This window comes from Canis aureus, chromosome 3 (assembly GCF_053574225.1).
Source record: "Canis aureus isolate CA01 chromosome 3, VMU_Caureus_v.1.0, whole genome shotgun sequence".
Taxonomy (NCBI): Eukaryota; Metazoa; Chordata; class Mammalia; order Carnivora; family Canidae; genus Canis; species Canis aureus.
Window position 1 is genome coordinate 44,251,613 of NC_135613.1, and position 15,777 is coordinate 44,267,389.

General features: G+C 39.0%; 1 protein-coding gene across 5 annotated transcripts in view; it reads left to right on the top strand.

The window, feature by feature from the left end:
* Positions 1–321: 321 nt before the first annotated feature.
* Positions 322–15,777, top strand: part of LEPR (leptin receptor) — a 93,136-nt gene continuing 77,680 nt past the window's right edge. For 3 of the 5 annotated variants that reach the window (XM_077892160.1, XM_077892164.1, XM_077892163.1), the window contains exons 1-2: positions 322–457; positions 771–814. The gene's annotated coding sequence lies outside the window, so the exon portion shown is untranslated. Of the gene's footprint in view, positions 458–770; positions 815–1,060; positions 1,129–15,777 lie in introns of all 5 variants that reach the window. The other 2 variants (XM_077892161.1, XM_077892162.1) reach the window with 2 other exon arrangements.

Sequence of the window (15,777 nt, forward strand, 5' to 3'; positions counted from 1 at the left end):
ATCCTTGGTGACAGGGAACTCACTCCCTCTGGCCTTCGCCATCTGCTTTCCTTCCCCACGCCTCCCCGATATTGCACTCTTCATCACAGCGCTTTGCACGCGCGCTGCAGCGGAGGCCCCGAGGTCTGGGCGTGGGAGGAGCGGGAGGAGCAGGGGAAGCGGGGCGCCTAGGCCGGGTCTGGAGGCCCCCGGAGGGGCGCGCGCTAGCCCACCGCTGCCCCGGCCGCGCGCCGCCTGCCTGCTGGGCTCGCCCGGCCGCCGCTGCCCGCCCGGAGCGCTCTGCCCCCCCTCGCCCCCGCCCCCGCCGCCCCGCCCCCGCCCCCCGCCGCTGTCCGGCTCCCCGCCCGTGCACCTCCGCCGAGGAGTCCGCGGCCCGCCGCGCGCGTGCGACGCAGGTGCCCGAGCCCCGGCGCCACCGCCATCTCCGCCTTCCGCGTGGTTGGACCCCGGCAACCAGGTGGGACCCGCTTCTCTCCCCTGCGCCCCCGGGGGCCGGAGGAGCGGGCGCTGGGGCGCGGAGCCCGCGGGCCACCTGGGACCCGGGAGTCCGGGAGGACCGGGCGGCGCCAGCGCTGGGGGGCGGGGGGCGGCGGGGACCGTGGGCTCCTGGGCGGGGGAGCGGGAGGCTCGAGGGGCGAGGAGGAAAGGGGCGCGCGTCCGATGCCCCCCCCCGGGCGCGCACCTGCCCGCCCCCCCCCCCCCCCCCCCCCCGGGCGCGCACCTGCCGGGCCCCTCCGGAGGACGAGCCGCCCAGCCAACTTCTTTTCCAGGTCTCCCTCTACTTTGGAAACTGAAGGGACCGCGACACAAACCAGTAAGCCCTGGGGCTCGGGGAAGGATTTGTTAGTTTTGCTGACAAAAGAACAAACTTTGTGCTGCAAGGGGCGGTTTAACATCCGAGCTTCTCTTTTCAACCCTCTCCGATTCTAAACCCCCCCCCCCCCAGAAATGTGAAAAACAAAATAAAATAACCAACCCGATCCAGCTAAAAGCACTTACCTAAAAGGACTCACAGAGGTGAGAAAAATAAACCTAACTGAGCAATCATTGGAAACCCCAGGTCTGGCGAGGCAAGCTCAGAAGCCGGTTGTTGCCAGTGCTATTTCTAGGACTTGTGTTTGTGAACAGGTGAGCTGGCTCCTTTACGTGTGTAAGAGTTCCTTCTGTTGAGGGCCTGCCCGGAGTGCCTCTTGTGCCATTAGTGTATTGAGACACATACTCTTTCAGAGCTCTGGATTTGGAGTCAGAATATCAGGATTTTGCATGATTGGCCATTTACTATCTGTGACAGCTGTGGTTAGCTTAACCTCTCTGAGCCTCACTTTCCTCATCTGTCAAATTAGAGGGTTCCGATTCTGGAGGCCTTTCAGTAATATTTAAGATGTTTCCCGACTTAAACAGGTATGATTCTGTAATTCTCTGTCATGCTGCAAACATTGTGAGGCTCATAGTTTCATGAAACTTCAAAACTCTTATTTTGATCTTGGCATTTTGTTTGTATGCATTTACGACTTGTGTCTTTAGGGTTTTCCAACCAAAAATTAAAGAGAAAAACACTTATTAAAAGACTTTGGAAATGTATAGTAAATATTTAGATTATCTCTGACTCTACCTTAGGGAATTCTGTTCAACTTTAAGCCAATATTTGCAGTACAGCAACAAAAACGTGTGGCTTTAGCACAGCACTTCTTTTCTGGTATTGTATTTTTGGAGGAAATAAAAATTGTGTTTGAGGAAAACAAAAATTGTACCTTTCCTGTCAATTACTGATCTCGAAACATCTGTTACTTTTTAGCATAAGATTGTGTGCAGAATATTAAAAAAGTGGCTTCAGACCATTTCAGAGCCTCTCTGAAATTAAGCTCAAAAGCAGAGATGCCAATTTTGGTAATGCATTTTTGTGGTCTTGGAATGAAGCCCAGAAAATAGCAGAGGTTAACTAAACAGGTAAACCACAAATTAGGAATTGACACACACACAAAGTTGTACAAGAAGTGTGTGCCCCAAAGTGTCAGTGAACCTTTTATTTATTTTTGATAAAAAATAAACAACAAACAACTGTTGGCTTGTTTCAGCAGAGGATGTTAGAATGGCTTTTGTTGTTACTTGTAATTTAAAATTATTTGAGATATGTTCATCAGTAGATAGGATAGGTTTTAGAAGTGTCTCTGGCTCTTTTTGGTGGCTTTGATATAAAATAAAATAATATATTCCCACCCAGAATATGCATTTTTTTGTAGTTTGGGAGAGTGGAAGGGATTTGAAGTATAATACTCTTTTATGAACACATTTCCTTATTTCTATGGCCTCTTCCTCTTTGGGTTGGAAGTATCCTTAATCACTCAGGCATTTGTCTTGCCTCATGTTCTCTGGTGAAGTAGGTGATCATCTCCTTTGAAACAGATGCTCAAGGAGTTAAGTAAATTGTTTGTTGAATGAGCAGAAAGCAGGAAAACCCAAATACCCTGCTTTGTAGGTGCTTATTGGAAAACAATAGATGGATCTGACCACTTGAAGTCTACCCCCAATTCATTCATAGCTTGGGAGTGTCACCATGGTTGGCAGGAGCTCTGTTCCTCTTTTGTAATGAATTTACCAAGGAAAAAAGGGTCATGTCTTCACACTTAGATCATTATTATATAATCCAATGGTTTTTGTTTGTGAAGTGCAATATCTCTGGGGGCCTTGGAAATAAAATATCCAGAGAAAAAAATTGTCTTGGCAGTTACAGTACTATTTCTTTCATACCGAGAACCAAGCACATATACTAAAAAAAAAAAAAAAGTATCCTGTGGAGTTAAAAATGAAGAAAAGGGCTTACAGACTCCTCTAATTCTTAAGATTTTACGTGATTTACAAATTCCACTTTTAATTAAAACAGAAAGGCACAAATATTCACCTACTGGCCAGATCTAGTACATGTAACCTTTTGAAGTTTCAATTCAAATTTGGTCTGCTTATAATTTCGAATATTCTTTCTCACATGCTTTTAATTAAAACTTTTGTGATGCAATAGTGATATTTTCTGATGTCTTTTCATGTGCATGATCTTATTAATCTTTAATTTTTTAACCCTTTGAACATATATATGACATATATATACAGAAGAGTTACACAAAACAAATGTAATGGTTGGTTGACAAATAATAATAGCAAATCATTATAACAGATAATTATAAGACAAATACCCTGTTATTTGCCACATCAGTAAGAGGACATGCCGCTATCTAGAAACTTCTTGCTTGTTCCTTCTTGATCACAAGTTTAGTTTCACCTTTAAAAAAACATTATATGAACTTAAAAGGCATTCTTTCATAGATGGTCTTGCATTACATGTTTGTGAGATTAAACCATTTCTTTACTCCCTTTTAAAGCAAAAACATTTTTTAAAAAAGATTTTATTTATTTATCTGAGAGCGAGAGAGAGCACAAGTGAGGAGGGGAGGGAGAAGTAGGCTCTTCACAAGCAGAGACCCTGACATGGACCTCGGGATCATGACCTAAGCCGAAGGCAGATGCTTAACCAACTGAGCCACCCAGATACCCCCCAAACAAAACCTTTTTAAGAGAGTTGTCTTTGTTCCCTTCTGCAATGCATCTCTACATATTTTTTAAAAAGGATCTTATTTATTTATTCATGAGAGAGAGGCAGAGACATAGGCAGAGGGAGAAGTAGGCTCCCTGTGGCGATCCCAATGCAGACTTGATCCCAGGACCCTCAGATCATGACCTGAGCCACCCAGGCTCCCTGCATCTCTTCGTATTATCTCTTAAACCCATTCCTGTTAATCTTTTGTTTGCAGTACTCTACCAAAACTACCCCTGTCATGGTTACCAATGACATCACCTTTCCTAAATCTGATAGTCAGTTATCAGTGTTATCACTGTCTGCTCATTGTAATCCTTCACTATTAACTTTCAGGTCACCAAACACACTTGGTTTCCCTCCTTCTTCATTGGCTGGTCCTGTCTCCTTTGCTGGTCAAGAGCTTCTCTGAGGTTTTACTCTTGGAATGCCTTAATGTTTAGTCCTCAGGAGCTCTTTCCCCTTGACACGCTGATGATTTCATGCAATCTCTTTATTTTTTTTCTTTAATTTCTATAATTGTGTGCTGGTGACTCCAAAATGATAGCTCAAGTCTTGACCTCTTACCTCTCTATCAGCTGCCTAGTCAACATTTCCATTTGGATGTGTAGTAGACATCTCCAGTTCTACATTCTCCAAACAGAATCTTCGTCTTGCCCAAGTCTACTCCATCTGTAGTCTTTTTCACTTCCAACCACCCTTTCAGTTGTTCTGGCCCCACAGTCATCTTAGTTTTCTCCCATTCCCTCATACCTGAGATGTAATGTGTTAGGAAATCTGCTTTGCCCTATCTTTAGAATCAATCCAGAATATAATTACTTCTTATCACCTCCCTGGCTGCCACCGTGGTCACAGCTGTCATTATATCCCATAAGAATTACTGCAAGGACCTCCTAACCGGTCTCCTTGCCTTTATCCTTTGCCGTCTATGATCTATTCTCAAAATTGCAGAGTTCTCCTTTTACTGTGTATATCAAAAGATGTCACCTTTCTGCTTCAAAAGCTCCAATGGCTTTCTAGTTCATACAGAGTAAAAACCAAATTTCTTAGGATCGCCTGCAAGACCCCTACCTGATACTTCTCTCCCCTTTACCTATCTGATCTCATTTTCCTACTGTTTTTCTCACTCGTCTTGATATTCCTTGACTATATCAGAGGCCACCTTTGTTCTTCAGTTTCCTCTGCCTAGAATACACTTTAAATGTTCAAATACTTTTCAATGAAGCCTACTCTGAATATCACATTTTTCCCCCACTTGTTCTAATAGTTCCTTTTTTTGGTGTTTTCCGATTTTCTATGGAGAAATTTAAAGGAGGCAATTGACCACTCCTGACTGTTAATCTGCCATAATTTCCCCCTTCTTGTTCCTCACAGAATATGTTAGCTACCAAAATGGCCTACAAGGCACAGACACAGGTCAGATCCAAACTCCAAGAGAAGGAAAGGGCTCTAGATAAGAAAAAAAAAGTAGGACAAGAAAATATGCCTGTTTCACTGTCCTGGGGAATTGCTCATATTAACCTTCTGCTTTTCAGAATGAGCATTTTGATAATCTTGGATGCGTTGGAGCAAGCGTGGGGTTGGCTTTGGGTGGGTTTCCATTAGTGGCCTCCACTCATCGTTTCCAACAGTTTCCTTCTGATGGGTTTGGAAAATGGTAAGCTATTTGTGAGCTTCTAACACTATCACATTTCCTTGCATTTGGAGGGAATGAAGTCTAAAAAGCACTCTTGTCTCTCATGTAAACAGTTCCGAACCCGGCTACGACTGAATATCACATTTAAAACTATACATCCTCTTACTTGCAATACACTTTCTCCCCTTTCCTTTGCTTTTCCCCATAGTACTTATCACCTTTTAAAATACTATGGCTGGGACCCCTGGGTGGCTTAGCAGTTGACCATCTGCCTTTGGCTCAGGGTTTGATCCTGGGTCTGGGGATCGAGTCCCACATCAGGCTCCCTGCAAGGAGCCTGCTTCTCCCTCTGTGTCTCTGCCTCTCTCTCTCTCTGCGTGTCTCTCATGAATAAATAAATAAAAATTTTAAAATAAAATACTATATGACTTCTCATTTACTATTTTTTTCCTGTTTTATTTCTATTCAAATATGAACTCTATGAGAATGGATTTTTTTTTTCTATTTTGCTCACTGTTGTATCCCCAGTACCTGAAATAGGGCCTGGCACACAACAGCTGCTCAGTAATTTTTTTGTTGATTGATGCCATATAGAACTGATAGTGGCAGTTGTTTTACATTGCTGGATATATTATATTATGAATATAATATCTTTTTGTTTACTGATTCTGAATAACTGGATCATTTTCATTTCTCCCTACCTTCCTCCTTCTCTTCTTTCCTTCCTACCTACTTCCATCCTCCTTCCTCCCTTTCTTTCTGTTTCTTTCTTTCTTCCTTCCTTCCTTCCTTTTCTTTCTCCCTCCCTCCTTTCCTTCCCTCCTCTGTTCCCTTCTTTCTCCTTCTCTTCCCTTCCCTTTCTCTCTCCCTCTCTCCTTTCTTCATTCCTTTCCTTCCTTCCTTCTTTGTTTCTTTCTCCACCATAAACAAAACAACTATGATTCTTCTTCTACAAGTGTCATGGTGCACAGATGCAGGAGTTTCTTAAGAGTATAAAACTACTAGTCAAATTACTAGATCACAGGGATTACAGATAGTAGCTTTGTTAAATAATGCCACATTTTCCCCCAATGGGTCTACCAGTTTACATTCTTGCTTTCATTGCTCTACATCTTTGCTGAAACTTAGTATTATCAAAACATTTAATTTTTGCCCATCTGATGGGTATGTATTGTTGTCTCATTATTGTTTTTTTTTTTCATTACTAGTAGGATTGAGCCTGATATCTGTAAGTTATGCTGTAGTCACAAATGATCTCCAAATCTTATTGACTTAATGAATAAAGCTTTATTTCTCATCCATTCAAAGTTATGGATTGAGGCAACCCTCCAGGGCAATTGTCCTTTGTAACTCAGAGGTCTAAATTCAGGGAATGTCCATCATTCTGTAGCTGTACAATCTGCAACACAAGTCTTTCCCAGTTGGTATGGTATGAGAAGAAAAGCATGGATAATCATGAGCCAGTTTTAACTACCTTTATCTGGAAGTGACATGAATTGTTGCCACTCACATTTTAGAAGCAAAAGAAGTCATGTGGTATGCTGAAATTCAAGGAGGTGGGGAAGGTTAATCTTTGGTGCCAAAAGGAAAATAAATCTGGGAATACTGGTGAGTAAACAATTTATTAGTTACCTGTTGCTGTATAACAGATTACCCCAAAATTTAATGGCTTAAGACAACACATATTTATTATTTCAAATATCAAGTGTTAATATATTCATAGGTGTGTTTCTGGGCACTATATTTGTGCTTTTGATCTCTTTCTGTATTTTTGCCCATATCCCATTGTTGTAATTACTGCAGATTTAAATTAAATTTTGCTATCTGGTAAGTGTAGTAGCAAATCTTCCCACCCTGTGCAATTTTTTCAAGAGTGCAATAGCATTCCTTGGCCTTTTGCCTTTCATATACATGCTTTTGGATCAGCATTTCAGGTTCTATAAAATTTGTTAGGAATTTAATGGAGATTATGTTGAGATTGTGTTAAGTCTATAAATAATTAAAAGGAAATTGATATCTTTTAAATATTTGGTCCTAGAATCCGTGACTCCCAGTATATTAGGTCTTCCCTGATTAAGAAATGTAAATGTTGTTTAATATTTTCCTTAGGAATTCTTGAACAAGTTCATGTTAGATTTATCAAAAGAACTGCGTATTTTAAAATTTATTTAAAATAATATCTTTAGAAAAATTCATTGTTGATGCCATATAGAAATACACTTGACATTTAAACATATTTTCAAATTAATAGCTTCATTGGACTGTAAGTCACATATCATAACGTTCATCTTTTTATGGTATACAACTCACTAGTTTTTAGTACCTTAACAGACTTATGCAAATTTATGCAGCCATCATCACTGTGTAATTTGAGAACATTTTTATTACTTCTTAAACTCTGTATCCATTAGCATTCATCCCCCAATCCTTCTCCTGTCCCTTAAAACCACTGATTTGCCCTCTGTGTTTATGGATTTGCCTATTCTGGATATTTCATATAAATAAAATCATGGGGCCTTTAGTGACCAAATTCTTCCACTTAGCATGTTTTCAAGGTTCATCTATGCTAAAACATGGATCAGTACTTCATTCTTTTTTCTAATAGCCAAATAATATTCCATTATATGGAATACTACTTTTTATTTATTCATTCATCAGTTGATGGACATTCGGGTAAGTTTCCACTTCTCGGCTGTTATGAATAACGCTGCTACTAATGTTTATGTACAAGTTTTTATGTGGATGTATGTTTTTATCTTTTTTGGGTATATAACTATGAATGGAATTTCTGAGTCACATGGCCACACTATGTTTAACACTTAAAGATCTGCCAAGCCACATTCCAAAGCAGCTTTCATTTTACAATTCCACCAGCAATGTGACCCTTAAATCTGCATTGCCAACATGCCAAGCTTAAAAAGATGTGATTAATGCCATTATAACATTTTCAAATAAATTTTATTTAAATACTTATAAATACTTTTATAAGTATTTATAAGAAATATTAGGCACAGCAATGCCGGATATGCAGTGAAAATTACTGTCAAATTTAAGTGCCACATACTTGGGAGTTTAAAATCTTTTTCAGGGGGATCCTGGGTGGCTCAGCGGTTTGGCTCCTGCCTTCAGCCTGGGGCGTGATGGGGCGTGATCCTGGGGTCCCGGGATCGAGTCTCACATCAGGCTCCCTGCATGGGACCTGCTTCTCCCTCTGCCTGTGTCTCTGCCTCTCTCTCTCTGTGTCTCTCATGAATAAATAAATAAAATCTTAAAAAAAAAAGGTGAAGTATAGATAAAATAAAAAAAACATCTTTTTCAGAATTGTGAACACTTAATAAGTTTAGGTAGACTATGAGAAATTTTTGTGGATATTGATTCTCACTGAATGAAAGCAAGTCACGTATTCTTCTATAAAGTTAGTAGGCTAGGTTCTTCCCACTTATACAATTTTATGGTACCAAATAAAGTCTCCCCAATGCAAGTGAATACAGTCTACTTTCAGGTAGTATGGGAGAGTGTTTGCCTGGCCAGTGCAATCTCTCAGTGATCTGCCCAGCTGGGTGAGAGGTGTGGCCCTGCCTAGAACAGCATAGAGACTTGCCGAGGAGAGCACAGAGCTGTGGAGGAGCCACTGCTTGGTGGATGGGTGGATGATCTTGAAGAAGAGAGTCATGTGTTTGAATCACAGTAGAGCACTATGGACTGGCAAAAGAAAATGACCTCTTAAGGAGAGGAGACTCTCTTAAGGAGCATTGTGATACTAATTTTAAAGTCTTTGGCAATTAGTGGGGAAAAAAACCCTGGAAACAATATAGACTTACAAATGTGTATACATATGGGTATAATAGTGAATGAGAGAGAAAAAGGAGGAGTTGGGGGCAGAGAGAGGCTTTACTACTGGGTTAATAGTTTCTATAAGGTTTATGGGAACATATATATGTTTTATCTGTTGGTACTAGAAAGTAGCTAAAGATTTGAAACAGATTCTCAGGAGCTTCTATAATGATATTATAATAGGCTTTAAACGTGTAAACTCATGTTTAAGGATAGCTGCTACTAAATATTTGTTTTGTGAAGGCGTAGGACAACTTAGTTTTTCTGAGAATCATATTTTCTCATTTTACTTTATCCAGCAGCTGTTATTTGGTTGTCTAAACCTATGAAAATTGAGAAACTATGAAAATGAGATAATTGAACAATTAGATTTCTGTATGTACTAACAAAATTTTTGAACTAAACTGGTTAGCATTTAGGAGATAAAGAAGAAAACAAATTATAAGCTGATATAGATAGCATTTAGGAGATAAAGAAGAAAATAAATTATAAGCAGACATAGACGCTATATAAACAGAGAGAAAAGATAATGACACATACATAATAAGCACCCAGTAACTATAGTTGCTGCTATGTTATTAAGATGTTATCCCTTAGAATTATGACATATTTACTATATTAGACCTACCCAGGAGGTAGCTGTTTCTCTAGTGAAATGGGTGTCTTGAAACAACACTGCTACTCACAGGTTTGATTTGAGGGAGAGAAGATTTTTGTACAGAACATACAGGATGTAAAAAAATGTTCTTTCTATAAAAAGCAGTCATCTGGACAAGTGGCTTCTTGAAGGGTCTTTTGATTCTAAATGTGCAAATCAGTTCTCACACAGGATTTCCTATTGTCTTTTATGATATTCTTTGGCTGATCTTTGTTTTTTCTGACCATAGGTTCTATGAGAATCTCTCTTATAACCCTGAAATTATGCTTCATATGCCTTCCCATTCTTCAAGGGGGCAGTTAACTCATTACTCCTCTCTGGTATCTGTTACGATTTCCCCAAACTAGAAGTAATTTCTCTGATTTCTCCTAATTACCCTCTTTCTTGGTAGTTGTAATTCTGTAAATGTAGACATCATGAATTTTAAAGATATACTACCATTTTTGTACCTCCAGGAAAGAAAAACCTCTGCCTATTTAACCATTTTACAGTGCTTTCTTATCCTTTAGAATTTTTCTTTTGTACCTACTGGAATAGTTCTTTTAGAATTATTTAAATAAAAGATTTTTTGTTTAAATTGTGTCATTCTCATAAGGAAAGTATAAATCAAAGAAATTGGTTAAGGAATTCTTTTTCATATTCAGAATCTGGGTTTTTTTTTTTTTTAAACTAGTTTTCAACTCAGTGCTGTTGATATCAGTATTTTTCCAAACACTAGCATTTTCTGGATTATCAAGAATATTTGTGATATAGCACTACATAAAAGAATGCTTCACTGTTGTTTCTTAGATTTTCTACCAGTGTCATCCGTTTTGCAGACTTTATGCTGGTTCTGTATATGATCTTCCCATAAGATGTCAACACAAGGTTTTCAGACAACGCTCAGGGCTCCTATTTCTTCAAATGGTCTTTAAATAGTTTGTTGACCAAAATATTGATGGGTTAAAATTGTCCAGGCTGTCATGAGGTAAGCACCCCAGTTTGTCTGTATGCAATCAATGACAACTCAATCATAGCCGCTACTAGGCTATTGGTAATTGTGAGATGACATCAATTTTAACAAATATCTTGATGGCAGAGGTGTTAACATATTGTGAACCTTAAAGTAGAAGAAATACAAAACTACTCTCTTCTTTTGTATTCCTTAGAGTTCAGCTAAAATTTCTTTTTTTTTTTTTTTCAGCTAAAATTTCACTTCTGTGAACCTTTTGTCGGCCCCTAGGACTTTGTTACTGGTATTTTCTCTGAAATCTCATAGCCCTCTATTTAGTTAAAAGGACTAAATAATAATTTTACATGAAAGTGATCCACACGCATGGTTACAAAAACCAACTGCAATAAAAACAAAACAAAACAAAACAAAACAAAGCCTCTAGTTCCCAGCTTCGCTGCATTCTCTATGCCAATGCTGACTTCAGGAACAATTAACTTGAACCATTTCTGGTTTTGGTTCTTAGACCTGTGGTTATCTCTGTAAAGGCTGAGTAATATACTGACTTCTTTTCTTTTCATTTACCAACCTTAAACAGATACCATAGTAGAAGAGAGTTTAGCTTACTAGTTTGCCTTCCTTCTTTCTCTGTTCCTACATATAATTATATTAATTTTCTGAGCTTTTTAACTGGTTACATTTGTAATTCCTTCCACTATTTCTGTTCCATTCAGTACAGACAGTTCCTCTTGACTTCCTACATGATCAGGTTGGTATATTTTACCCTTTTGCCTTTCTCCTGTTTTTCCTTATATGATCATACTACCTGAGTTTTGAGAACTTTATATAGTGAAAATATTGTTAATATTTTGTATTTGTGAGAATATTGTTAATATTTCATATTAGTATTGTAATTAATTGAATCTTTCATTTTGGTCTATTGGTTGAACCAAAAAGTTGAAAAATCAATAAATAGCATTAATGTTATTATGACTTGGTAAATATCATTCACTGCAGAATCAAGAAGTGTTCCAGGATTACATTTCATTTAATGTGACTCCTTAGCCAACCAAAGAATATTCCTAGAATCAAGGTTAAGGGGATGCTTACTTCTTTCAGATGGATTCTTTAACTCTAGTATTGGGTCAAAATTATGCCAAATATGGGGTACCTGCCTGGATCAGTCCATAGTGCATGCAACTCTTGATCTTGGGGTCATGACTTCAAGCTTCACGTTGGGTGTAGAGCTTACTTTAAAAAAAGTATGCCGTATTTTACTTTGGTTCATATTTAGAATAGGACTTTCTATAAAGCTTTTAACTAACTTTATTTTTTCTTGTTAGGAGAGGGTAGGTGGGCCTTCTTCATTATATCCTTAATTTTTTAGTTTTTAAATTCATTCTCTTTATTTTTTATTTTTATTTTTATTATTATTTTTTATTTTTTATTTTTTTAATAAATTAATTTTTTATTGGTGTTCAATTTACCAACATACAGAATAACACCCAGTGCTCATCCTGTCAAGTGTCCCCCTCAGTGCCCGTCACCCACTCACCCCCACCCCCCGCCCTCCTCCCCTTCCACCACCCCTAGTTCGTTTCCCAGAGTTAGGAGTCTTTATGTTCTGTCTCCCTTTCTGATATTTCCCACAGATTTCTTCTCCCTTCCCTTATATTCCCTTTCACTATTATTTATATTCCCCAAATGAATGAGAACATATAATGTTTGTCCTTCTCCGATTGACTTACTTCACTCAGCATAATACCCTCCAGTTCCATCCACGTTGAAGCAAATGGTGGGTATTTGTCGTTTCTAATGGCTGAGTAATATTCCATTGTATACATAGACCACATCTTATTTATCCATTCATCTTTCGATGGACACCGAGGCTCCTTCCACAGTTTGGCTATCGTGGCCATTGCTGCTATAAACATCGGGATGCAGGTGTCCCGGCGTTTCACTGCACCTGTATCTTTGGGGTAAATCCCCAACAGTGCAATTGCTGGGTCGTAGGGCAGGTCTATTTTTAGCTCTTTGAGGAACGTCCACACAGTTTTCCAGAGTGGCTGCACCAGTTCACATTCCCACCAACAGTGTAAGAGGGTTCCCTTTTCTCCACATCCTCTCCAATATTTGTTGTTTCCTGCCTTGTTAATTTGCCCCATTCTCACTGGTGTGAGGTGGTATCTCATTGTGGTTTTGACTTGTATTTCCCTGATGGCAAGTGATGCAGAGCATTTTCTCATGTGCATGTTGGCCATGTCTATGTCTTCCTCTGTGAGATTTCTCTTCATGTCTTTTGCCCATTTCATGATTGGATTGTTTGTTTCTTTGCTGTTGAGTTTAATAAGTTCTTTATAGATCTTGGATACTAGCCCTTTATCTGATAAGTCATTTGCAAATATCTTCTCCCATTCTGTAGGTTGTCTTTTAGTTTTGTTGACGGTTTCTTTTGCTGTGCAAAAGCTTCTTATCTTGATGAAGTCCTAATAGTTCATTTTTGCTTTTGTTTCTCTTGCCTTCATGGATGTATCTTGCAAAAAGTTGCTGTGGCCAAGTTCAAAAAGGGTGTTGCCTATGTTCTCCTGTAGGATTTTGATGGATTCTTGTCTCACATTTAGATCTTTCATCCAATTTGAATTTATCTTTGTGTCTAGTGTAAGAGAGTGGTCTAGTTTCATTCTTCTGCATGTGGATGTCCAATTTTCCCAGCACCATTTATTGAAGAGACTCTCTTTTTTTCAGTGGATAGTCTTTTCTGCCTTGTCGAATATTAGTTGACCAGAGAGTTGAGGGTCCACTTATGGATTCTCTATTCTGTTCCATTGATCTCTGTGTCTGTTTTTGTGCCAGTACCACACTGTCCTGATGACTACAGCTTTGTAGTACAACCTGAAATCTGGCATTGTGATGCCCCTGGCTCTGGTTTTCTTTTTTAATATTCCCCTGGCTATTCGAGGTCTTTTCTGATTCCACACAAATCTTAAGATGATTTGTTCCAACTCTCTGAAGAAAGTCCATGGTATTTTTATAGGTATTCTACTGAATGTGTAAATTGCCCTGGGTAGCATTGATATTTTCATAATATTAATGCTTCCAATCCATGAGCATGGAATATTTTTCCATCTCTTTGTGTCTTCCTCAATTTCTTTCAGAAATGTTCTGTAGTTTTTAGGGTATAGATCCTTTACCTCTTTGGTTAGGTTTATTCCTAGGTATCTTATGCTTTTGGGTGCAATTGTAAATGGGATTGACTCCTTAATTTCTCTTTGTTCAGTCTCAATGTTAGTGTATAGAAATGCCACTGATTTCTGGGCATTGATTTTGTATCCTGCCACACTGCCGAATTGCTGTATGAGTTCTAGCAATCTTGGGGTGAGTCTTTTGGGTTTTCTATGTAGAGTATCATGTCATCTGCGAAGAGGGAGAGTTTGACTTCTTCTTTGCCAATTTGAATGCCTTTAATGTCTTTTTGTTGTCTGATTGCTGAGGCTAGGACTTCTAGTACTATGTTGAATAGCAGTGGTGAAAGCGGACATCCCTGTCTTGTTCCTGATCTTAGGGGAAAGGCTCCCAGTGTTTCCCCATTGAGAATGATATTTGCTGTGGGCTTTTCGTGGATGGCTTTTAAGATGCTGAAGAATGTTCCCTCTATCCCTACACTCTGAAGAGTTTTGATCAGGAATGGATGCTGTATTTTGTCAAATGCTTTCTCTGCATCTAATGAGAGGATCATATGGTTCTTGGTTTTTCTCTTGCTGATATGATCAATCACATTGATTGCTTTACAAGTGTTGAACCACCCTTGCATCCCAGGGATAAATCCCACTTGGTCATGGTGAATAATCTTCTTAATGTATTGTTGGATACTATTGGCTAGTATCTTGTTGAGAATTTTTGCATCCATGTTCATCAGGGATATTGGTCTATAATTCTCCTTTTTGGTGGGGTCTTTGTCTGGTTTTGGAATTAAGGTGATGCTGGCCTTATAGAATGAGTTTGGAAGTATTCCATCTCTTTCTATCTTTCTGAACAGCTTTAGTGGAATAGGTATGGTTTCTTCTTTAAACGTTTGATAGAATTCCCCTGGGAAGCCTTTGTCCCTGGACTTTTGTGTCTTGGGAGGTTTTTGATGACTGCTTCAATTTCCTCCCTGGTTATTGGCCTGTTCAGGTTTTCTATTTCTTCCTGTTCCAGTTTTGGTAGTTTGTGGTTTTCCAGAAATGTGTCCATTTCTCCAAGATTGCCTAATTTATTGGCATATAGCTGCTCAGAATAAGTTTTTAAGATCATTTGTATTTCCTTGGTGTTGGTGGTGATCTCTCCTTTCTCATTCATGATTTTATTAATTTGAGTCTTCTCTCTCTTCTTTTTAATAAGGCTGGCTAATAGTTTATCTATCTTATTAATTCTTTCAAAGAACCAACTCCTGGTTTTGTTAATCTGTTCCACAGTTCTTCTGGTCTCTATTTCATTGAGTTCTGCTCAAATCTTTATTAACTCTCTTCTTCTGCTGGGCATAGGATCTATTTGCTGTGTTTTCTCCTTTAAGTGCAAGGTTAGATTTGTATTTGAGTTCTTTCCAGTTTTTGGATGTATGCTTGTATTGTGATATATTTCCTCCTCAGGACTGCTTTTGCTGTATCCCAAAGATTTTGAACGGTGTATCTTCATTCTCATTAGTTTCCATGCATCTTTTAAATTCTTCCCTAATTTCTTGGTTGACCCTTTCATCTTTTAGCAGGATGGTCCTTAATCTCCACGTGTTTGAAATCCTTCCAAACTTCTTCTTGTGATTTAGTTCTAATTTCAAAGCATTATGGTCTGAAAATATGCAGGGGATGATCCCAATCTTTTGGTATCGGTTAAGACCTGATTCGTGACCCAGTATATGGTCTATTCTGGAGAAAGTTCCATCATTCTCTTTATTTTTTTGGAATCCATTTCATTCTTCTTTTTGAAGACCATGAAGTCATACTCTTATTTGGCCTAATGACTTCAATTTTGAAATATGGCTTCCTTTTTTCACTTGTGCTATTCTGTTTTTTTTTTTTAAAGGTTGTATTTATTTATTCATGAGAGACACAGAGAGAGAAGCAGAGACACAGGCAGAGGGAGAAGCGGGCTCCTCG